General features: G+C 41.0%; 1 protein-coding gene across 7 annotated transcripts in view; it reads left to right on the forward strand.

The window, feature by feature from the left end:
• The window catches only part of LOC110980221 (centromere protein P-like), a 124,427-nt gene that overhangs the window by 3,141 nt on the left and 94,924 nt on the right, over positions 1–26,362 (forward strand). For 6 of the 7 annotated variants that reach the window (XM_087138643.1, XM_087138642.1, XM_087138641.1 and 3 more), the window contains exon 2: positions 12,451–12,522. The gene's annotated coding sequence lies outside the window, so the exon portion shown is untranslated. Of the gene's footprint in view, positions 1–6,682; positions 6,779–12,450; positions 12,523–26,362 lie in introns of those variants that run through there. The other variant, XM_022236683.2, reaches the window with a different exon arrangement.

A 26,362-nucleotide genomic window follows, 5' to 3' on the forward strand; every position in this document is an offset into this window, starting at 1 on the left:
TAGGCCTACATATAGGTCGTTTAAACATGATACTAAGTCGTTTAAACCAGATAACTATGTTGTTTGAACGAGATAACTATGTCGTTTAAACGAGATAACTAAGTTACCCCACCGTTTACCCCACTATTTATCCTCCCGTGCCAATGCCCATTATTAATGTAAACCGCAACATATTACTCCTGACACAAAAACTGGCAGCGTCTTCCGGAATTGTGGAATGCATATCGTGTATGGGGGGTGGAGCCACTGCGTACGCCATGCGTATAGAGGAGGGGGCTGAAAAGTCGGCATTTCGTGCGTACGTTCTTTATCAGTTTATGGACCCTTTTACGAATGATTCTAATGTGTAATCTAACCTTTGCTGACAAGAACTGCGTCAGGTCAACTCGACTGAATCGAGAGCCCATTGACTGCAGGTACATGTATGTTATCTTTGCAACTCTGTACAATCTCGTTTTCACGTAAGCACAGGGGATGAAAACAAACGTGCGTGAATATGGCGACCTGGAAACGATACTGCCGGAAGTGAAAGGTCGTTAATGGAATTCGTTTTTTTACCCATCTCCAGGTGACTTTTCCTAAATACCACTTGAGGAGGACAAAGGGAACATTCCGACATGAGTGTTTCTTGGGGTGGCTCCAGTTAGAAATTACTCTTCCAAAAATTATCGGATGTGACAGGACGGCCCATGTACAATCCCCAAAGGCGGACCGCGCGAGGGTTCCATATTAGTGACCTTTTACCTTTCGGCTCTGTAACGCAGGACTTTAGAATTTGTGTACTTTTATCGATGCAGTCATATTGGGAGGAGTTTTGGGACGTTAGTGCTTCGCTTAGACCCCACCAGATTTATTTCCCGTCACGAGGGAAAGAACAAAAACCAACTAAAAGCGAATAAAAATTTAGTCCACAAAAACGACCATAATGTCCATACTGCCATTAAAACCTGGCTCTTAAGTGGACTAATAGCTCAAACCCGCTAGATAGGCCTAACAACAGGGATCAACTTTAGACCTACATGTACATCAATCATTAGGTTAATGTACTCTTGGTGATTGTAGATCTAGTTACGGTGATGCCCGCTCTTTACTTTTGAATTTTTCTTTGGTTTTATATATTCTTCTATGTAACTTCTTTGCTCCTGACTTGGGACAGTCTTGTGATTGTGATTAAAACTCTTGGTTGTTTCAAAAGCTTGTCTCGTTTCACTGGGTCTCGGTATACACAGATCTTGACCACTCTAGAAGTCTAGAAAACCTAGCTATGAGACACCCGAATGGGATTAGCGAACGACATCACGGGGTCCCTACATTTTGGAAGAGTCATTGCGCTTTTTAAATAACGAGAAATTAAATGTCAAGACAGGTGACGTTGGCCAGTCCCTTTCTGTCTTGTAGGTAATACGCAAGACTTCATTTTAGGTAATTGCCACTTGCGGGGACGGAAAACTTTAAAACCAAAATGTTTCCAATAAGAGCTGAAAATTAACCGTCAACACCACGTGTAAGTAGGACATAATTAGACGAATCAGTTACCATGATAGCGCAGCCAACGCATGGCCATTTGAAGTGGCAGAATTCCGCCAGTGGCGGTAAGCCACTGATCGGTGACCGTGAGCCGCCGCTCCGTTGAAAACCCCACAGCATGCTTCCTTCCATTGAAGTGGGTCACCGGGAATTTTCAGCGACTAGCGGGATGCCGCGCTGGCAAAAAAGTAAATAAAAGTAAGAAGTAATAATTTTGTTCCGATGACACCGCAATCTCTGGATTTGGACAATTTTCAGACTGATGATGCCCAATAAAGAGACCAACTTTGTGAATGGAGTGGCCCAGTGAAGTGTAAATAGCGCCTTCAAGAAATAGGAAGCAGACACCAACTCATGCCTTCTTTTGGGAATATTTCAGTTATTCCGAGCTACTCGAGTTTGATGAGAGTAAGTCTGCTGGGTTGGCCGTTCTACTCAGCGTCATAAGGATAGGAACGATGTATTGAGGCTAATGTAAATGGAACGCACCGTATCGACAGAACATATTTTGCTTGCCTTTTCAACAGTGAAAGCAGGATGTTGGCACAAAAGTCCACACCAGTGTAATTTGACTGACATAATTAGATTAGATTACAAATTTATCGTCCGCATCATAAAATACGGAAATTATTCTGTTGGCAGAATTAAGAATAGAAACGTACCGGAAACGTACAGAAATTAAAAGACGAAAATACACTTGATATCCAAGACAGATACAACTGATCTTAAAGAGGGCTTAAGTGTATAACACATACACATCATCTGAATACCTCTTAACATTTACCAACATCGCCGTTGTGTAGAACTAAAAAGGTGTAAGAGTTGACGGTGTTCCGGAAGACGTCAGGCTAGCCCGGCCCGTGTTTAAGTGAGGAATTTGTGGAATAGTATGCGGGGGAACACACTTTGTAGACGACAGTCTAATGATGTCTACAAATTTCCACCTTAATTTTGTCGGAAGCAACTTTTCAGCGAAGCATCAATGCGTGACGAACGAAACGTGACGACTAATGCAATACACGCCTAGAGAAGTACAGCATCTTTTCACTCGTGATGATAATCAACACGGATTCAGGGTCAGGTGGTCTACAGAAACCCAGTTAACCACAACCCTCCATGGCGTAGGCCAAAAGAATGATCACATAGGACGAAGACTGTATGCAGCAATATTGGATTTTTCTGAAGCATTTTTGATAAGGTGTTCACTCACTATCTCCTATATGCTCAAGTTTTGCCATTAGATGGAATTACCGGCCCCTACTTACCTGGATTATAGGAACTCAGGCGTTCCCAAAGCAACTGTTGAAGGGCGGGTGTCGGAGTTAGCCCCACTTACATCAGGTGTCCCCCCAGGTTCTTTACTGGGACCATTGCTCTTCCTGATTTATATAACTGACTGGTGAACCTATCATCCACAGTTCGTCTTTTTGCAGATAACTGTCTCATCTGCCGAAGCACCAACTTCAGGAAGATGGTAGTTAAAGGGGCTCTTGAAATTCAGCCCTAAGAAGTCCAATGATTCTGCCCATAGTAACCCAGGGACCAACTCGAATTGTTTACCAGTTTTTGTGGGTCAAGATCTGTAGAGGGTTGCTGTCACCAGTAACGTCCTTGTCAAGAGACGTCCCCAGTGTGGCTAAGAAATCCGAGAAGATTTGGGGAGTAATCAAGAAATATGATATAACCTTGGTTCGTCCTTTATTAGAGCGTGCTTCTTTCTGTTAGGATCCTCACCTAAAAGCATATACTCATTACCTTGAACGAGTCCAAAGGCATGCAGTTGGATTTATCTACAACGCCTTAAGCACAATCAACAGGAACTGACACATCACTTCTTAAAAATCATGGATGGCTCACTCTCGAACAAAGAAGTAAAATTAGTAGAAGACCAATCCTCCATAAGATCCTGAACAACACAGATGTACCAGCAGACGCCTTTAGCTTTGTTAATCCAAAATGCCCGCTCATCTCAGGGAAATCAACAAAATCTAATCTGTATGCCAGAACCAGAATCTTCACTCAGCAGTAGTTTTTTCCCCAAAACAATAGTATTGAAACATCTCTCCTTTAGCACGTTTAGGGTGGAACTCATCCAATTGTTTTGCACTTTCATATAAGCTGTATAGATTACTCCTCCACCTCTGCGCTCTAATCCATCAAGTAGATGTGATGTTTCCAGATGGATGCCTTGCCAACTGCATGTAAAGATTCAGAACCGGATTCGGACCGATCGGCCGCGCCGACCGTTACAATGGTGCCCTCTGTACTTAGTGATGCACCTCGCCAACAGAGGGCGCACTTCAATATTTACGGCCTGCGCTCTGCGGGGTGCACCACTAGAAATAAATTCCCATAGACTGTAGTGATAAATCCTCATACTAAACAAATATTTTAAAAATACTCACAACTCTCACAGGTGTTCAGGCTATACAGAAAAATGATGTTCCACATGTCATCTTTCATTTCCTTTCAATTTCGGGGGATTGACCTGTGAATTTTTGAGAAATTTTCACCAGAAGCAGACCACCCCTCAAATGCAGAAAATGTCCCTCTCCAGAAAAGTAGCCATTTTGAAAAACCATCCCTCTGCAAAATGGCTCAAATAGTGCCACTTTCGGACCTGATTGCTCAGAATTGGAAGCCCTGAGTCCGACCCAGAGGTTCAGTCTCATATTTCTTCCATTCCCCAGTTCCATGGCTCTCAGGACCCTCTAATATAGAATATTTGAGTGTATAACTTTTATTAATGAGCTTGGCGAACATATTTCTGGCCTAAATACGAGGGTGCACCCTGCGTAGCTGTTACCTGGCCGGGGGGACACAGGCAGCCGTCCCGCGCAGTGCTCTGTTACGCAACTAAATTTAAGAGTCGGATATGACAATTGTATCCAACTCTGTATGCGGAATCCATCCTCGCGTGAGTGTATCCGTAATATCTAATCTTTGCTTTGTCAACAACAAAAGGTTATTTGAAGAGAATATGCATTATGTTGACATGCATAACGCTCATCCTATCTATCGGTTAGAATATCAGGACATCAGTGAAAGTAAAGCTATGGTCGCCAGCTTGTATAATTTTTTTCCTTGGAGGGTCAGGGGTAATTGTAATAAAATGGGGGTATCTGAACTGTTTCGCATGCGTTTTCGTAAAAAGATTGGGGGCAATTATCATAATTGGGTGGACGAACTTTTAAGCATAATCTACAACAAAATTACCAACAACGGCCAGTTACACAGTAGCTCAGTTAAAAGAGCGCTAAATTTGTATTCGGCATGGCAAGGCAAGGGTTTGAGTATACATGTTAAACATGTATGCAGTTATTTTTTTCGGGGGGGGGTTATTTGGTAAAAGGATGTTTTATAATAGGAAAGTAAAGCCTGAAATTTATTTTCTAACCTAATTTTCCAAGTGTCCACTTAATTGACCGAGCTTGCAGTTAATCATGCCCATATATGATAATAGCCCGTGACCCTCCTAGGAAAAAAGTTACGCCGCCAGCTTGGCTGAATAGACGTTCGCCATTACATAGTTTAACATCAGACACGATGCACCTCAGCCATCGCATGTATTAAGCAAGAATGCCCAGGGAACCTTTTCAAAGTACTGAAGAAAAGTTTGGAATAAAAATTTCACACCAGTAAATAAACTTAAAGAAAATGTACCAACTTGAAGGGATATGACGTGACCTTTCACCCCTCTTTTAGATGTAACGAATACCGGCGCCATAGGACTAATAGAGGCATGTCGCAAAAATCACCAATTTGCTTGAAAATATAGCGAAATCGATCTCCTTAATATATGTCAGTTTGTTGTTCAATAATAAGTGCTTTAATCCCTCACCCTCAGTTAGGCTACCCCGGAAAAATCCTGTCGCCTTTGCGTAAGCCATGCACTCGGTGTATACCCAGCAAGAAATGAGACCGAGGGGTACCCCCCCAACATGTCCAATCCCTATACACATTCCAGATTATTGTTACTTAACACATCCCCCCAAGATGTCTGAAAGGAATTCCCCAGATTCCTGCCAGACAATGACCAACACAAAGCAGGGGGGTTCTCTCCGTCTCATACCTTGCTGCATATGACTCGGTTACGAGGGAAGGGGTCTAAAACGTCAGGTGTTTCATTGACGATTTCGAACCTTTTAGAAACCCATGCGCTTGTCATCTGTCTGGCATTGTGTCATAGCTTTGCGAATCTGTTCCAAGATTTTATTTGCAGTCTCTTTTGCAGTATCTAGCCATCGATGTCGCCAACTGAAACCTCAAATCCAAAGTATCTTGATCGCGGGTATTTACATTGTGTGCAAAGCCACTGCGAAACACCGTCGTTCATGACTCTGTAGTACGTGCTCAAGTAATCTTTTTCCCACTCTGTCAATGTACTTTTTCCGTCCCTGGTTCTTTAGTCCCGTTCAAATATGAGTCAATGTTGTACTATGAGACCAGTTAACGGCATTACATAACTAAAATATGGAATATCTTTGCATTTACTGTGAATTTGGAAGGCCCTATGCATGGTTTCTGGGCTGTGGACGTACGCTGGTGCGGATCCTGAATCAACCGAGCCTCGATGTAGACTACCATCCTGGACAAAATTGTTGGGACACTTGGCAATAGCCATACGCTCTCCAGCCTCTCCCATTCCCCCGATCAATGTTGCCATGTCCAGCCGGAGCGCAGACCGCGCATAGAACCAACACTGAAAGGGGGTATGGGGATTAGAGGCCCAACGAGATTTGTCCGCGATTGTAGCTACAGGTACATTGAAAAAGCTTGGGCCAAAAGTTGTCCGCTATTTGTGCATAGCGCCCTCTGTAAAAAAAAAAAGTAGCCGAACAAAAATGAACCTGGGCCGTTTTCCGATATTCAACTTCGTCTCCGTCTCAGGCGTCGTCCCCGAAACCAATCCCCGTTTAAATCAAAATGGCTTACTGTAATTTTTTGCTCTATTGCATCTTATCTGATGTTTTGTAGCACTATTAGACTAATCAGTGCGCTTACAGCTTCAAAGTCAGGTAGTAAAAAAAAAAAAAAAAAAAACAGTTGAAGCCTGAGACGGAGCCGAAGTTTAGTATTGGAAAACGGCCCAGGAGCACGTTACAAGTAAATACCGCCCTCTTACCGCCGTAATCAGCCCGCACGCAGGATCGATCAGGGGCGTTTGGGAAAGTCGCGGTCAAATCCGACCAAATACTTCAAGAGGAAGCACCTGTGTGGTATATAAAAAATAGTCACAGAGAACAAAAAGGTATAGGCCTACATTTAATTTGTACCCAGTTGTTTTGAAGATACAAGGGAAAGAGTTCCATATACGGACAACACTAATTTTCCCAAACATGTCCCAGAAAGTGAAATTTAGCTGAGAAATTTCCAAAACATTTACTTATAAAATACGTGGGTTTTTTTTTCAGACAAGTCTCACATAGGTTTGTGCACAGGGGCATTAAGTGTTGTCCGTATAATATGGAACTGATTCCGATACAGGTTGCATAGATTTAATTTCTCGCCAGAATGTTTCATAAATCCTTGAAGTATTACTCTCGCTAGTTTAACCTGAATGGGTGGCTGACACCTCCATCTAACGTGAGCGGGCGCACGCGAGACAGATCGTACAGCCCAGACAAGTCGACGCTGTGTTAGGCCACGTGAAGAAAAAATAGTTTATCGTCCTTTTTAATTAATGGAAGCGGCAGCTTTTTAAAATGGTATTGACTGTTTCCCTGATGCTGCTTTTCCTCATGCACTACATGGTTTATCGTTAGTAAGTGTAAATCCTTGCCTAAAGTCACAGGCCTGGAAACTTCTCATAGTTTTGATTGTTTTTAGGCCAGTTCAAATTAATGTTTAGGTTCACGCTGCTGCTGGGTTTTGAATAACAACCAATGACCAGAAAACACTCAATATCAAAGATTATGTTTGGAAACATATCACTGATCGATTGGTTGGAAAATTCCCATTTGGTTACTTGGTTGAGAAACGACAGAAGTGACAGAAGTGGTTCATTGGATGGACCGAAACACAAACCAGAAAGGCCATAAATATTATAGACTTAACGCCTGCTACCTTCACTTGTTCCTGAAGTCGTTAATGACACTTTCACCGAATAAGCCTTCACAAAATTATTTATAAATAATTTATTTGTAATATAAATAAATGCATTGCTTGTTTGTCATCGAAACCCATAATGCATGTGTCGAAAAGGTTTATTCAGGGTAAAAGGAGGTGTTTGTTCGGCTAAACAAACTGAATTATTTCAGTGACTCAAGCTCCATGTGGCTAGAATCTCTGCTTCTGTTATCAGTGGAACAGACTTTAGCTACAAAACTTGCTGGTACACACTACACTGGAAAAGTTGTATGGTTGCTCTGTCCTTTTTTTAAAAAAATTGGTGGTCGGCCTTTCAAGTCATATCACATTTAAACTAACGTGCTGGAACTTTTGTGTGTCAAAATTGTAACAAACTGAACCCTTGGATTATTCAAGAAGCAACTCTCCCCCAAAAGCCACAAAAAAAAAAAATAGACAAAAACAACAAAAAACCTCTCAGTCAGCACTAAGGTTTGAAATATTGTTTGTAAGTAATATCTTGAGGATTTACTGTTTCATAAGGATTGTGAAATATTGCCATTGCATGGAGATGTATTGGACCTCCATATGGACGAATGTATGCAAAAGGGAACAACCCAACATTTTAACCTTGAATTACCGGGGTGAAATAGGGTAATGAACCAATTAGCAAAACAGGTTTTCTTGGTAACCCATAATCCATCACTTTGTATTTCGCACGCATGCAGTACTGAGTTACCTCTCTTGTCACGACACCCTTTCCCGAGAACAGAGTTGTAACACGTAGCAAATCTTGGCATCTTACAAACAAATGAACACCCCACCAAAAAATGCAACTATGACAAGAAATTATTGCCCAGTCGTGGGTCTCTGTTCAACACCTGAGGCTAACAAATCATGAGTTAGATGTATCTGGGCTAAGTGACGGCTGCAATGTTGTAGGCCATGAGAGCTAACAGCTATCAACATTTTTCTGATAATGATTGATGTGATTGAGTGTTCAAACAAAAAGTTGAGGCCTTACCGTGCAACAAATGTTTCATGATTCTACGTGTCGGGTGATTGCACGCATATTCAACGTACAAAGACCATAAAATTTAAAAAATAAAACTCAACAAGGTAACCTTGATATTTGACTGTAAACAAATTCTACAAAAACTTAGAAAAAATTCAGAAATCCAAGTGGTGTGGTAAGAATCAAACCACAGACCAGAACTTGGAAACTAAGGAGTAATGTCTGCATGTTCATTCTAGTACAAGCAGCACAAAATAAGAAAAAACAAATTTCTTAAATAATTTTAAGCAAAAGCCACACTGGTGAGGAACTCAGTCACACATTTTCTTGGCTCATGTAGGAATTGAACCACAAACCAGTACACAAAAACAGGATGACTGCGTGCGGCCTAAATGCTGCAATTGTTCAACCTCGGGCAGGTCAGAGTGTCCTTTTTGTTTGTTTGTGTGTTTGTTTGTTGGGTTGTTGGGGTGTTTGTTGGGTTGTTTGTTTGTTTGTTTGTTTGTTTGTTTGTTTTTGGGGAACCTAAATTGATGCCAACTTGAAGACTAATACACCTTTCTTCAATCCCAAACTGCACAGCCATTTAATTTAATGTTGTAGCTAAGCAGACAATTTTGCTTAGTAATTTGTACCTGTCTAAGCAGTGTCCAGTTTTAAGCCAGTTACAGACTGTATACATTCATACATTTTGCCTCAAAGCATTTTTTCTGGTCGCCCATTTTTATGAAACAGAGTTTTTTTCTGAGTTCAACAAAAAACTGTGTTAGTTTGGTCAACACGTCACTTGTTATTGGCTTGATTTTGTAGAAATCCTACAAAAAAGAAACAAAGCAAGAGGGCATGTGATGTTTGTTGTTAATCATGCATATTACTTGTTGCCAGTTTACCACTGAATTTTGTTTAACTCATTAGCCTTAGGCGGTACTTTGTTTGAAACGGTTCCCTTTAACCATAGTTTACCATGTAAATGGGTAATTTTGAGTATATTGCTGCTTGCTCACATTAGCAGTTTTTGTACTTTGCAAATTGCAACTCAAGTGCTGAGAAAAGGTGTGGCTGGTCTTTGATTCTTGAAGTCTAGGACATCAGGCTCAGAATTCATCAAGTGTTTTCCTGCCCCAGTACAACTCGGAGAGGATTCCATGTCAGGCGAAAGGGCTGGGAAGACATATAAAGTTCGGGGCTCCATTACAAACACAACTTTGCACCGCTGCACATTGTGAATTGGCTCGGAATGTCGGTTGCTAGCCAGCACAGTTAACGTCAGTGCTGGATCTGATGTAGGCTAGATTAGGGTAATGTTTCAGCCGCTCGGGTTGGTTTGCTGTAATGGATCCCCCTATTTCCATGCCTCTGTATCTGGAGCGGGCGCAAACAAAATGTTTGTGCTGAAATTGAGCGCCCCACTTTAAAATGAAATCGGCGGTATCGTTGAAATAACGAAGAACATTGTATTTGCTCGTTGTTGTACTTTTGCCCCCAAAAGCCAATGGACACTAACATATTTCTTTTTGCATCGAAATAAGGTTCCCTGAATTGTGGCAAGTCATTGGCATCTTTATCATAATCCAGGTTTCAGAGTCTAGAAAGTTTCTTTGATTGCTTCAACTTTCAACATTATCTCTTCTAACTTTTCTTTGAGAGTTTCAAGGGAAAATACACTCTGTCACTAACACAGCAGTTCGGATAACCTTCAAGTAGGTTCATTTTCTTCATGTAGGCCCATACATGTAATTAAATCCTTTTAATAGCATTTTTCACAATGCGGATACATGCACATACTGCACACATCTGAAGTGTTTTTTTTTAGACACGACTCCTCTGGTACTCTTCCCAGTACATGTGAGCTCGCAAAGGGACCAGTAAAGCACAGGGATTTATACCAATCCTCTCATTTCAATTTTGTTGTTGAACAAGTTGATCAACAACACTGGCCGGCGGCTATCTTCCCCCCATCAGAATGCTTAAATGATTGATAACCTATGTGGTCTGTATTGTGTTGGGGGTTACTTGACAGATGTGAAAGGACTTTAGTACCAAGGCACAAAAACCTTTCAGTTGTACAAAAGTTCACATACTTCCCTCTTTTCTAACTTTTGATGGGGACAGAAATTCGGTTGAACAGGTCACTGTCACATTTTGAGGGGGAATAGTCCCAAAATGTAGGTCTGCATTGAACACTTTTACCGGGTTGTAATTTGGGAATGTGTGTATTTGGGATGTACTGCTAAAATCTAATGAGATTTTTGTTCACGCTTTATTTCAAGTTCATTAAGTGAGAGTTTTCGCTATAACTGTGACTGCATGTGTAAGTTGTTGTTGGTAGTTACTCAACTCTTTTGACTTCAGACTCAGTGCCTGAATGAGAGATGGTTCTTTGTTACATAGCAGCAGCATCCAGTCAGGCCAGTTTTTACAGGGTAACTCCAGGAGTCGCGCCAACACATTGCTCGCTTGTGGGCATTATAATGCAGAGCATGCATGACCATTGTGGGATCTTTGCCTGGGCACGAGCCATAGGGCTCGCATCACGGTGGTGCCGCACCAGTGGCAGAACAATTTTCATGGTGGGGTCAAGTTGTTAGACCATCAGGCATCAGCCATTAAGGGCTTGATCCATTGAGCCCCACACCATTATAGGACCTGCAAAAGGTAGGGGGAGGGCAGGCCCCCAGTCAAAAATCCCCCCCTCCCCCACTTCCACCACCATTGGTTGTCGCATGCATGTGCCAACCAAGTCTTTCTCCTCCTTCATCATGGACGAGATGGAACTGATGCATGGTGTCTGTAGACCGATCCCACCACGGGATGACTACACTGTGTAGAGTCAGGGGAGGGAGACACCAGACCAGAAATGATGGAATCATTATGCCAGATGGCATTAGAAAAATCACCGTAATAGGGCAGTTATGTTGAACAGTTGCTGGCATGATGCCAACACTGCTGCAGTCCACAGTGAGTGCATGATAATCTCTCGGTGTCTTGCATTGGTGTACATCATTAGATTTTATAGACGTGGCTTAAAAAATTAACAATCCTTGGGGTTCGAAATGTTATGTTGTAATTTGTAAGATTGTTATGAACTTTTTCACTGCAACCTTTTTGGCATCAGGATATGTAAATTTGATTGTTTGGTTTTGCCATTTGCCAAATAAAGGCTCATTTGACTGCACTAGTAAGCAAGAGGTTATGGGTTGTGAGTCTGCCAAGCTCGTGCCTTGTTCACAAAATTTCTCAAAGGTTTGTTAGCCTAGGGTAGGCAAAAGACTTAAAGATTGAGGTCTGATTTTCATTCTTGGAAGCACTGTTTTAAATGTCACAAATTCCCTGTTACTTCTGTAAACAAGTACTTTTTCACACATTAACAGAGAAAAAATAATAAATAAATTTGTTTTCATTATTTTCATTTTGTATTCATTACCTTTTTCTCATTTAAAACAGTTTTTCTTTTCCGATTCTACTAGCCCAATAACTTCATTTCGTTGGCTTTTACTGTTTAACTGGTTTGACACATGTTTGACAGGTTTGACACCTTTTTTGACAGGTTTGACACCTTTATTGACAGGTTTGACACATTTTTCAAGTTTGACACATTTTTTCCAGGGATGACTGCCAGCGAATGGTAAAAAGATTTTTCAGAAGATAGACAAACAAACCTTTCACGTTTCAGCAAAAAAGGTCGAGCTGTCTGGTTGTTCAATAAGTACATTGTGCTCTGCACTCAATGCTATGGGACGGTTATGAAGTTTCCTACGTACTTGTTTAAATCGGTTTCTTTTCATATTAGTCCAGATAAAAAGTAAGGTAGTTTATGCATTTTCGGTTCTCTTTTGCAGGCCTTGGATATTGTACATTTCTCTGGAGTTTGAGATGTCTTACAAGCTTCTCTGGTATTTTGGATTAGACTGGTAAGTGTAAGCCCAATCGAGAAACTCTCAGATACAATAGGTATGTAGGATTGCTTTGAAAATGGTTTACCAAGAATGTTGCAGTAGTTCATGTGTTGTCCTGTTTACAACTCAAATGGAACTTTTAAAATGTGCCAAATATTGTTAGTGATTTGGTTACTGTAATGTAACAATTTATATGACACGTCCGTTTTATGGCAGAAACATTTTCTATTAACCACTTGCCGCCGGATGACGTGCTAAAACACACAGTTTTCCTTATTTGTTCCACAGAGGATGTATACACTCTGTTTGAAAATTCCTCTTTCATTTCCGCGATTGACGTATTAAGGCATTGTGCTTGGTTGGGTTAGCAATAAACTGCAAGGTTGAAGAATTTGCAATGAAAAAAAAAACACCACCCCAGGGAGCTCTTTCAAGGTAAAAATACCTGACATTAACTGGTTAAGAATCCTGCTTGTGAAACAAAGGTGCAGGATTGGCATAGCATCAGAAGACTGTTATTTGTGACAAGTCCGCAGTCATCTTGTAGAACGTGCATAAATGAAATAAAGGTCCTCCAAAGAAACCACTGAAATGTTAGGATTTGAAAAAGTAACCTTTTAGTTGTTCCTTGTGGAGTCTAGAAGGAAGACCTGGTCAACACTGGTTGAAACGGTGTCTGATTTAAAGAAAAGTCAGCATTCATCAGGGATGCCACTCTCATCCACTGAGTGCAAGATTCGCACATTTCATGTGTTATTCTTGTAGTGTTACACCAGCCTGTGATTTATCGAGCAAAAAAACAACAACAAAACAAGGAAATAAAAATTAAGCCTAATTTGCTTAACCCTGCTGTGTCCTGTCCCGAAGATGGTCCTTCAGGTTATATCTGGTGCTAAAGGGACATTTTGGATTTTATCAGTCACTGGCAATGGAAGTGGGATAGCCAGGGGGACCAGTGGCACTCCCAATTTTTGACTGGGGATATTGCCCCCCCCCTTCTCTTTGCAGGTCCTTTGATGGGGTAGGGCTTAATGGCTGATGCCTGATTGTCCAACAACTGGCCCCTGCCCCACTTTGGAAATCGTTCCACTGGCGGCGATCACAGTGGTAATGATACACGTTTCATGCAACCAGGACTTGTCTGTATTTAGGCCTTTTTACACTAGACAAATCTCAAGAGTTGAAGCAGGGTTGAGGAAGGGTCGAATCCACACTTTTCATTTTCAGCCACTGGGCCAACCCAGCATCAACCCTGAGATTTACTTCAACCAGGGTTGATCTCAATCCTGCTCTGGACCAGGGTTGAGATTTTTGAACCGGATTGAAAATTGTTCGGGGTCGTCTCCAGGTTGAACTCGCCCCGAAAAGCCCGGTTTTGCTCGAAACAAATGTAAGCCAATGCTGCGTTGGGCTTGAAAAATCAAATTTCCAACCTATATGTTACACTTCCAGCTCTGATATTGCTTACATGTACATATCCCAGTCCCCTCTAGCGTAACTGAGTAAGGGGGGGGCTTGACTTGACCATCATTAACCAGTTTGGAAGCAAATTCTGGTCCGAGCCCCGTCTCCCCGCTAACAACCTTGGGAGTGCCACTGATTACACGTTTCTTTGAAAATTGAAGAATTTTGACCATTGTGGCACTGTGAGGAGGGAATTCCTTGTTTTTTTTTCCTTTTGTTGCAGTACAAGTGTTTGTGTGAAAGTAACATGTAATCAGAGGCCTTCTGTAAGGAGAATAACCTAGAAAGCTTTTGACCAGAGACTTCTGCATGCCGACTTCTGCAAAGTCTCTTCCCCGGACCCAGATCTCCTGAAAAGTTACGAGCTTCTCTGTTTTGATTTCAAGAGTGCTTCCCCTACAAATTGTCTCAACTTGAACTTTGTAACGCACTCGACTTCCTCATTAAAACACCCCTTATCTGGTGATGCCCATAAAAAGATGTTGAACAATCCCGAAGATGTAACCTTTGCAGCCGTGCTGCCGCGACTGCATGCCGTAGTAAGAAAAAAATTCATGCAGATGATGTTGGAAGTGGGTTAAGGGGGTCACAATTGGGGCAGGTAATGGCCTCTAAATGAACAGTATCTGGCGCCAAGTCCGTCATCATGATGCTGGCAATTACACACACATAGCAGTCCCTAGACCCAGATAGGTTCTTTTGGTGCGTTGGCCCGTCTGCCGTTATTTTATGGCCGATGTCAATTTTTTGGTCAGTTTTGGTCGTATTCCAAACTCCTATTTGGATGATTTTTTTTTTTTTTTCAATTTTAATCCAGTGGGCGAGGTAGACAATTTATGCCACCGGCTGGCCCTGCTTGGAGGGCATTAATCTTTGTACCCCTTCCCGAACATGTTGGCATGCAAACAGGGCCAGTTGCCTCTGAATCTGCCCCAACAAGTTGGACAGTTTTTTTGTGGTTGGTGCAGATTTTAGGGTCTTAAAGGGGGAGGGAAGGAGGGAATGGTTGCAGGCAGGCAGCCTGGAGGAAATAGGAACGAAAATTCAGTTTTAGAAATCAGAAACTAACTGTTGACTTTATGGTGTTCCAGGACACATGCAGAGTGTATTCGGACAGTACACAATGCAGGGAGGGGACTTCATTGTGAATCGGAGATTTTTGGGCAAACTCATTCGCAAAGGGCTTCTTTTTTTTTTTTACATCTATCCGTACTGGTAGGCCATTTTTTCTGCCCGTGATACAAAAGTCCCACCATCACCTGAGCAACAAGGAAGCACCTTGTCTCTGTCCTTCACCGTGTCTCAGCGTGTTTTTTTTCTTAATCCAAATCCCAGCTTCATTGTTTATTCCTTCATTGTATCTCTGTCACATCTGAAGAAGGAAAAAGTAACAGATGTTTGTTTGTTTCACTTTTATTTGTTCGACTGGGTGGAATAAACGATTGGGTCATCAATCTGGCTAGTGCCCCGAGCTCCAGTCATACAAGGAACATCTTTTCTTTCCATTTTCTTCAATCATTTTGCACTTGCATACTCAGATGATGCATTTATAAGGTATAGGTAAAGGGACATAAGTCTCCTTTCACTCCCTGCGGTTTCTCAGTTTTGTTGCCAATATCAGTAGTTGTTATTCCTCAAATTGTGGAATATTTAGAGCTTTTTATGCTTCCATGTTTTCCATGTTTTGCCACTCATGAACAGTGTAGCAAGGTTTGGGCACTTTGACCCAAAAAATGCGTTTTCATTTGTGAGAGAACCAACACCGATCACAGACATTCTAAGCTGCCGTGAAAAGTCACGGTGTTTTCTTGTCATGGTTACCACCCCTCTGCTAGACATTTTATAGGGCTCTGCTCATCTCTGAATCACCTTTTCTCCTTATGAACATTCATATACATGTATAAAAAATGATCAGTTACCGAGCCTAGGTTTGTGTCAGAAAAGCCCTCGTAAAATGGCCTCTGCTTTTGTGTTCGAATGTAAGCTCCGCATAGATTGCCCGGGCCAATCGGTGGAGTTGTTGTAAGGGGTACATGAGTTTTATTTACAACCAAAGTCCAAATTTTCTGTTGTAAAAGTCTCAGTTGACCACAGCTGCATCCTGGGGGCAATGCGATGTCTTAACTTGGTAAACTAACAACATTTGAATTCTCTCTGGTAATAAAATCAAGAATTTCTCAGATGTGCAAAGTCTCTATAGCCTGGAAGCCTGAAGACACCTCTGCAAATGAGGATGACACTTTTAGTGCCAGAAAGATGGGAGAAAACCCTGGAATGAGGTAGCAACTGAGTTTTACCCAATCCATACTTCAATAGTGTTGTACATTTTGAATAATCATCGAATACATAATTTTACTGCCAAATATCAAATCAGTTAGGTGTAAAAAAAAGGGATTGGACAGTAGATGCACCAAGTCAGTCATGGTCAGTGATCCAACTTTTTGAAATGCCTGCTGATATTACGGCAAAACTCAAATTTGTATAGCCAAATGCCTTTTTTACGACAAGGCCTTAAATTTAATAACCAAAATCTGTCAAAAACTTTAAAAGAAATCAGTCTACTTCATGTGAGCACATTATGCCAGTTATACTTGATTTGGATTTCAAAGGACACAATATCTTTCACGTTTCTTTAAAATAGTGGCATACTGCAGAAGCAGAGATTTCCCATAACAACTGGTAATAAGCAACAGACTTGTCCTGTAAAGAAGTGTATGTCAAAATTATCTGGCAAGCCTGTTTTGATTTAAGATGATGAATTTTGGTATGACCTAGAGGAAAATTTTAGTCTGTCAATGAATTGATGCTACAAAGATCATCAAAACTTGCCATAAATCATATTTAAGGCAGAAAATTTTAACTAAAATGGAGGAAAACTGCATGTACCAGCAAAGTAAAGAGCCAGCACAGTCCATTGTCCGAATTAGGGAGTACTTTTTTTGGGGAGGGGGAGTAGAGTTGAACTGACCCGTGAGGGTTCAAAATCCTGTTCTGCACCTTGAGCAGGTGAGTAGTACACGTACTTTCTGCCCTGACGGTGCCATTTCAGTAGAGAGTATCCCAGAAAAAAGAGTCAAGGTTGGCATTGTACATTTTATAATTTACAAAAGTTCTTTCATAGGGATAGGAGTCTCTGTTTCATGAGTAGGCGTTCCGTGAATGAATGGCCAGATCACTTGCCAGCCAGAGGAAAATACTGGTATCTCTTGAATGGTAACAGTTTATAGGGAAATAATACATTAACCCTGACTGGTCATAATGGAAGATGCTGCATGAAATCTCCTAGCTCTTTGTGATTCTTACTTTTCATTTCATCCTCGTGCAAATCAGGAGATATTGGGAGTTTGATGTTGTAGCTGTATTACAGGCTTTTAAATGGTTTTGTATACTTTCATTTTTAGTACGGGAAAAAGTGAAAGGCTGAAAGAGGTCGTTCACAGTAATTATGGAAGGTTGAAAACTATAATAGGGTGAGTGTAACTGTTTTCCAATATTCCAGAGCACAGTGTTTTGCAGAATTTCAGGATTTGTTTTAATTCAAAATGCAAACACTCACACATACAGATTCCAGGACACTGACGAATTCAAACAGGTATCAGAGACTTCAAGATGCCACGCATGCGTACAAGTTTGACTTGACCACTTAACAGAGGACAGAACACAACAGGAGCAAAGGCTGTTCCCTCGTCCTCGGTGGTTAGTCTATCGTCCTCGGTGTTTAGTCTATCGTCCTCGGTGGTTAGTCTATCGTCCTCGGTGGTTAGTACCTGACCTTGGTCAGTGGGAGTGTTATACTTTTTTGATTGTCTTTTATATGATTCTGGTAGACTCTGTTCCATTTGTTTTAATACTTTACTCTTGTGGTATTAAAGGTCTTCAGCAGGTCTTCAGCACTTGAAGTATCAAGACAGATTGGTCAGTGTCTAAGTTACCCCAAAGTAGTTTGCATGTCTGCAGGGCTGAGCCAGCGAGCTGTTAGGTGTACAAAGGGAACATGCCAATGGCTTGTACCTGCCGGACTTTCATTATGGCCACCATTGTCAGTGACATGCCGCCAAAGCTAATTGTTTCACAAGCGGATGATCCATAGTCCATTCCCTCCAAAATGGTGTGATTGATAAGGACCGCTGATCAAAGCCACCCCAATCCAGGGTTGCCCTTCTGACAGGTGCTCTGAGGGGTCACCTTGAACTTTTAAAATAGGGTTTCTGCAGTCACCTAGGTCCCTTCATTCTTTTATTTTCCACCAGTCATCAGATGGATGAGTTGTGAAGGCCAGTCTTGACACGAACAGTAGGTTGATGGCTGGTCATCTATCACTGTCTTTTTTCAGCTTTAAAAAAATGATTGTACTTGGTTGTACCGATCAATTTGTTTGGTTATTGTATTGGTCAGTATTTTACCTGAAGTCCAGCAGACAGCAGCCAGGACGCCCAGCTTTTACTGGAAAGATGATGTTAAGGGTTCTTCGACCCCGAGCGATTTCGTCCCAGTATTTAACATGGTCATCTTTTATCTTTGCATGCATGTACATCTTCACAGGCCATTTCTAATGCATGTACAATAATTTTCTCTGCTTTGTTTGTGGTCAAATGTTGGGGTGTTTGTTTGTTTGTTTGTTTGTTTGTTTCATGATCAAATTAGTATCATTATACATGTACATGTACTTCTTCAGATGCACTGAAGCTGTGGCTACAAAAAGCTAACGCCTCTAGGTCTTTAAGGAAATGAGATGTGAAACGGGCTAAGAATGTTGCAAACTTTTCTATGTGTAAAACAATTTTCTTAAATATGTAGCTGCTCAGTTGTTAATATTTCCAACAATTAGCATTTTCTTGTGGGGGGGAGTCCTTTTCAGCATTATCAAGGGATATCTGCACTTTCTTTTCAAATTGCCTCCAGTGTTTTGACTTGTGAAATGAAAGTTCCATTGGAAAGCTTGGCAAAGATACTTTAACTTTCGTTATTGGTTCACCAAGTGTGCACTGGTGACATTGCTTATTTACCCATGTGTGGCATCTTTTGCGGTAACATCTTCGAAGAAATCTAGTGGTCTCTGCCACTCCTCATGACATGGATTCAGGAGCCGGTTCGACTCAAGTTCTTGCTGACCCGGGTTCATTGTACTTTTTGCCCACCTTGGACCTGACCTAATTCTGATGCTTTTGTGGTACTGTTATGGTCCTCCCCTCTGTTGCGCCGCCAGACAGCCGTTTTTGGTCTGATGGACCTGAGAAGAACTTACGGGCATAGCTTTTCCATCATTGTCGCAACACAACAAACAAAGCCAAAGTAATGGTACAGGGTTTGATGGCAGGACAAAAAGCAGCATAAAAATCATTAAATAATGTGGTTTGATACAAGAGAAAAGCCCCACACTTTTTAACATACCTGCATGTTTTCTGCTATTTCATAATGCAATAAAATTTTGTACAGATATTGCACAGTTATTGATGTTGTCTTTGGTCAAGCAACCCCTGCATGATTAACCAAGTGAATCATCATCGATGGTATTTAGGAGGAGGAAAGTTTGCGGGTACATGTACAGAACTGACAGAACAAGATGTAACTGTACACTTGCACAAAAGCTTGTTGACTGTGGTATTTTGCAGCCCTTTGTTTGGGCTGTATGGAAAACACTAAAGCGTGCTCACTGCATTGTAAATTGTTCACGGCATTGTCAGACCAGCACCTTTTGCTTGTTTCAGCCTGAAAAGTTGTTATCTGCAGTTGAGTAAGTGCGTGAGGACTCATCGAGCTCTAGTGACCCAATTGCCCACTTTGTGATGTAGGGTGAAAAAGAAAGCAATATTTGGCCTCATTTTTTAATTTTGAAGCCATCGATCCATTGAATGACTTTGGAGCCAAATAGTCAGGTCCTTGCATCCCAGATTCAGTCCTGACAGAAATTTCGTTTGAAGGATGCAAGGCCATGGCTATAGTGAGAAATTGTTTTGGAGGGGGGGGGGTTGCAGAAACAAGTTTCATTGCAACTGACCTTTAGAAACCCTAGAAATAGGATCTAGGGTATTTGAGACCATCTAAAACCTTGGTAAATTAGTTTTCAAACTTTTGGACTGCATACATGTATTCCGTGGAATCTGACTTGTTTGAATGTGCATTGGAAATGAATTTCGAAATGTTCATTTTTGTGTTGAACTTTTCTTTTTTAGGAACCCAGGATTAAAAATAACAGCAATGAAATAAAAGTTTATTACAAACTAATGCCGGTTTTACATTTTGAATAATTTAAAATTTGTGATGAATTATATTCTAAATGTTCAAAGCCAAATTAAGAAAAAAACGAAAGTGAGGTTTGGAACCCAAAATAGTCTGGCGTCACCCCATTGAACAGATTACATTAAATATAATAGATTCAGGAAGCAAGATAAAAATGGCTTCCCAGTTAATAAGGTGTCTTGAGATGGAATCATTAAATCAAATGTCCAATTTGAGGGTCTTTGTAAAGTATTGAGCTCTAAAAACATCAACTCATCAACTTCTACTTTTAGTTAGTTAAACTATAGACTTGTTAAGTTGTCCTTTTCTTGTATGTGGTTATTCTGGGGTGTGTTTTTATCCCAAGCAAACTTTCAGATTGCCTTTTTTTGTAAATCATGGTTGCGACATACATAAAAAGGCCATTGAGGGAGAGCTGCTTTACTGTGACTGCAATTTTTTCTCGGGGGTGACAGGCAGGTAAGAAGGGGGCGTGAGTCTTTTGCACCCTCTTAGAACCTTCCCTGCCCTCAGGTTCACCAGTTCACAATTTCGTCTTGGTGACAGCCCCCTTCCATTCATGAGTTACAGGTAAGGGGCCAGCAGGTGTACCTTGTAAAAGTTGTGTTTGTTGAGAAGCATCTCTCAACAGAGCCTGGGCTGCCACATTAGTGCCAGTTTTTGTTTGGTCTAGACCATTCAGTCAGTGGTCAACTTTCAGCCTAGCACCAAAAGAAAGCTCCACATTTCAGGAACAATCATTTTGCACACCCCCACAGTTTACATTTCTGTCCTCAGACAAAGATTGATAGGGCTAATAAACTCAGCAGGCAATGTCTCAGAGAAGGAGAAGAATCGAAAAATTCAAAAGGAGCACTTTAGAAGGGAAGAATATTTGCTCAATTCAATTTCGTGTCAACACATTTTTGTCCAGTGTAAACAGCAACACCTCTAATGACTGGTTTCGGACCCTCGGTGCGAAGCCACTCGCATTTTGCCAGCAATAAATTGTACGATTTGTGTAAACACAGCAGGGCTACCAAAACATTATGATGGATTTCATATTGGTACGGAGAAACGCAGCCACATTCTAGGCATCGCAAATTTGCTGATGTGAAGATGGAAGGGTTTTTTTATTAAATAAAAAGAGATTGCAGGTCACAAGCTGATCCAGGCACCGATAATTCTTTTGCCGAGGTCAAGTCAAGTTTTTTCTCCTAGTTTGTAATATTTGTCATTTTTTACCAGTCCCCATAGTGAGCTGTTTGTGTTCCACACCAACGATATTGTTATAGATATGTTGATATATTTTGTTGGAAAAGGTGCTCTGCACTTTTTTTCTAGTCCCATAAACTTGGGACAATTTGAAATATGAAATATGATGGAACATGTCGATTTTGTGCAAAGCTGCGTACTGTTTTAGCCTTCCTATGATGCAAATTACATGTAGCTAACAGTTACATATTTCCATCAGTATGAACAAAATACCAAACCGTTCCCTTTGAATTTCAGTTTCTCCCTATTGTCTCTCAGACAGTATCCTCCAATTTGTTCTTGGATCTGTTCCCATTTTACCTTTCCATCCACCCCCAATGTTATTCCTGCAATCACATAGTATACATCTTTACTACAATAGCCAAATAAGAGAACCGGAGAAAATTCTCCATTCTCAGAAGGGAGACATTACCAGGGGTCACAAGATTACACTTTGGCCAAATCTTATCGTTGAAGTTGGAAGGAGAAAAATGGTAAGAGAAAAATACCACAGCTCCATGGTTTGTGTCTTGTATCAATTTTACTATACATGTAGTCTGCAAATTGTTTATTCTGACCAATGGATTGGATTTTCTAGGCAACCTAAACTTAACCGGTATCATTCTCATGTGTTGATCTAAAAAAGTGTAATAACTTGTGAAAGTCAGTTTTGCCATCATACTGGTCGTTACTGGTTCTTGCAATGATTACACTTCGTGCACTTGGACATTGTAAACCGCCCTCCCCCCCAAAAAAAATTGTTGGGGGGGAGGGGGGAAAAGAGTTACTGAAACAAAAATTGAAGAGACGCAATGAAAGCTAGCAATTTGCTTAAAAGTACTCAGAGTTGTTAGCCTCAGAAATCACTTCTGTTAATCTCAGAAATCACTTCTGTTAATCTCAGAAATCACTTCAAGAAAATCAGAGAAAAATCACCCCCTCTTTATCCTTCCTACCCCCCCAAAAAAATCAGGTTTACAAGAATATGTAAATGTGGGGCTCTGTTTCCAAGATTTGCCCATGATCTGTGTATTCCTTCCCTATTTTCTGGTTGGTTGAGGGCGCCCTTCGTAAGGTCCATAAAAATTGCCCAACCAAGTCCTGTGAAAGGAGAAATTCTGCATACATGATGGTCAAAAGGAGTTTATCACGAGTTTAAGACATTTTTCTAGGGTTAACAAATATTGTTTTGTACATGTAGGTTGGATCTTGCTGCAGGTATTTGTCCAAACTTATCGTAGGTTGTCAATTTTTTACATTTTCAGTGGTAAACTGCCAGTAATGAACTGGTTCTTATGTCATTATAAACTCTGTGTTTCTTATCATACCTGTCTGAATGATGATGTTATTCACATGTGCATATTCCGTCTGTGTTAGCATCTGAAGTGTGGGTAAAATGAAATTTTAAATAATAGTTTCATGTTTAACCAGAGGATATTATACAGAACAGCCTGTATTCCCCCAAACACAAAGTGTCGTCAAAATTTGGACAAAACCCCATGACTCTGAGTGAAGCAAATTACATGCAAGCACTTAATAGGCTGGGAACCATCCTAGGCCTGATTTGTTTTAATAATACAAATAGCCTTGAGGTACTTGGTCTGAAAATTGTAATAAAATCGTGCTCATGCTTTATGCAATGTTCTAGGATTGAAATTTCAGGGTTTCCTCTGTAAAACAGAAATGATTCCTTTCTGTTTGGATGGGAGGCAGGAAATTCTCTGAGAATTTATTCCTGAAGTGAAGGGTACAGGTTTACAGGATTCTGTCTGGTTCTTTTCAAACACAGCTTCTTTTCAAAACTTTGAGGAATGGCAAACTTAAAGTCCAACTTTCTCAACAGATTTGGTAGTTTTCACGCAATTTTCAAGAGGTTTACTGAAATACAGATTTGTGTCTGATTGGAATTTGAACTCTTTCTTCACTGCATCATAGAAATCCGGATGAAAACAGTCAGTGAGCCATGGAATGTGTTTGCTCTAAGTGTTTGTGCAGTTCCTATGTTTCCTGTCTTTATCATTAACCTGGAAAACCTCTTCACACCAAAAGAGCACACAGTTATGTTGACCAAAGGACAGCTATATTCCTCTAGATTATGACCCCTGACAACAAGAACTTGTTAGCCGAGGGATTAATATTACCCACAACAATTCCTACGATTCAACCCACAACAATACTGCCATATATTGCACACCGCCCAGCTATACGCTGTCACCCAGTGAACAATAGGTTGATGGGATGGATTGAATAACCAGTGGACAACAGACAACAAAAGCTGGCAATAGCCTGTCCAGCCACTCCATTGGCTTCTGTGATAAGACGCCTTTGTGCCCAACCTCAGCTATTGTTTACCCTATTGTTCCCAGAACAAAGCACAACAAAAGGTGACAAGTAAGAGATTGCCATAATGTATTTACCTTCCAAAAGAAGCTGCTTTGAGCCCTCAACTTCTTTTTTTTCCCCCAACTGTTCCAGGTGATTCCAGATGGGGCGATATGTGCTCAGGGACTTTTGCACAGTAATTGTCCAACATCTTTTGTTAGGGGATTTCCACAAAGCCCATTGGCGGCTCCAGAGTTTCTGATAGATGGGCTATTCATGTCCTTGGAGCTGTCAAACGGCAGAGCTTTGGTCCTGTCTGATGCCATTGTGATTTCTTGTTTGACTTTGCTGGTGGGTCAAGGCTCAAAAGCCTTTTGTAATCAGTTGTCAAACTTTGCTTGACTGTTTGAAAGCCACAAAAAGACGAGCTCAGAGTGTTTTTCCTTTCAATTTCTCAGTCTGGTGTTAAGCTGCACTTTTCGCTGCAGCCAATACAACTGTCATGATATTTTTTTCCTTTTTTTAGAAGGGAGAAAAGAGGTCATCTTTGGTATGCTGATATATTTCTTGCCCTTGATGTAGCAGTATAGATAACTATGCTGACAAGTGAGTGGTACTGGAGATCACAAAAAACCCAAAATTCCCTGACTGTGGCAATTTATAGATCTCCCTGGGGTTAATGTCTGTGCCTTCACCATAAGAGTAGCAGGGATGAAACGTCTCAATACTCTCTGCTAAAACTCGCTTCTGTTAGACAATTTGATAAGCAGTTATGCACTTTTTAAGGGGGGGGGAGACTGATGCAAACTTCCACAAAAATACATTCGAGGAGTACATTTTTGCACTTCCCACAGCACACTTGCCCCCTCCTTGAGAATCCCTACACCTCTTTCCAATCTCCACTTAGATTTAAAGAAAAGCACAAAAAGCCTTGGGGGCCAACTCTCTTCTCAATTGGAACATGTGCTGTGAGACGAGCTGATGACCCCAAGAAAAGCTCATTTAAAGAAGGCTTTTAATAGGACATCAATCCGATACCTTCAGAGCATTTGTAAAAGCCAGTGTGCCCTGGAACTATTTATGTGGTCTGATCAGAGAGAAGCAGAACCCTTCCCCCACCTGTGTGCATTGTGTGTAGCTCTTTGCCAGAGTGTGATGATTTTTTCTTTTTCCTCTGCGTAACCTTTGCCTCTGATGAGACTTCTTTTTAGTTCCAGTGTTTGTTGAAAGAGGAGTTTTGGAGTGTGGGAGTTCTGGTCAGTTGATTGGGTCATATTTTCTTAAATGCTAGAGAGCTCTCCCACTTGAATTGATTTTTCAATATACATATGTAGAATTTTACATTCCAGTCCATTACAGTCAAGGAAGAATTGCTTCATGTAGAGAGCGTGTTGGATGGGAGCAAGGCCTACATGTACCTGTGTGGTGTGCAAAAAAAAAAAAAACCAGTGCAAATGATCCACAGCTAGATATCTCATTTGTTACAGTGCCAAGTGAACAACTCAACATCCCTTCTAGCTGCCCCAGGTCTCAGCCTCCCCAGGTGAATGGCTCCTGCCTCAGGGATCCTGGGTCAAAGGTCACACCCATTTCCCCTCTTTCGGTTTCTTACAGCAGAGGTAATTTTACATCTGTGACACTAGGTAATTGGCTCTGGGATTCCCTATGAATAGTTCAAAGTGAGAATCTTGTTTGAGGGAGCATTGGAAGCCTCTGGCTGCAAGTGCAACCAATGCCAAGTTACAGAGTTGAAACGGTCCGAAGATGAATGAAACGGAGATTGAAAGTTATGGGCACTTGATTGGTGGAGTATGCAATTAGGGAATTTTAGAGAATCCCCCTGGTTGAAATGGGGGATTCAATTTCAAATCTACCATTTGACATGGGCAAAAGGTCCTAAAGATTTCTTTCAAGATGGTGAGGTTGGGGTCTTGCATGCAGCTGTTAAAATATTGATTTAGGTTCTAAGAGGACGCTCTGACTTTTACATCAACCCTAAAACTGGTGAGTAAACCTGGCAGGATAAAGTGGCTATTTAAAATGAGTGGAAGTTCATGCACTCTTAAGGCAGTGTTTCACTCTTGGCCTTTAAGTGAAAAGAAATGCTCTATGGATGCAGTGGCAAACTTCCTTCAAAAAGAGTGGCCAAACTACTCAATAAAACTCCATGACGTCAGGACAGTCAGAAGAGTTCTGGTTTTTACTAGTCCAGGTTCCAGCACTGTGTGCCCATACCACATGCTTTTAAAGTTAATAATAGAGTTCTGTTTGATTGAAAGCCTTCAATGTTAGAATAAATGTAGCTCAGTCATGTTCTTGTAATCCATGAGGTGACAGGGTGGCAGTAGATATTCATTTCTCATTTGTACATTATTGAAAATTCTAAGTAAATCAGTTTAACACAAGGAACTTATTTTATTACAAGTTGCATTGTGGAGAATAGCATATACATGTAGTGTGAATGTTATTGGCCCCATATTGGTACTTAGCTGTTTTGCAAGGCTCAGAATGCACATGGACCTCGCAAACAAATAACATACATTTCAGAGTAGTTTTGCCTTTATTTTTGGCCTCTCCATCATTCTACTTAATGACA

The sequence above is a fragment of the Acanthaster planci genome, linkage group LG07 (genome assembly GCF_054643075.1).
Source record: "Acanthaster planci isolate LZ-2023a linkage group LG07, COTS_SCS, whole genome shotgun sequence".
NCBI lineage: Eukaryota > Metazoa > Echinodermata > Asteroidea > Valvatida > Acanthasteridae > Acanthaster > Acanthaster planci.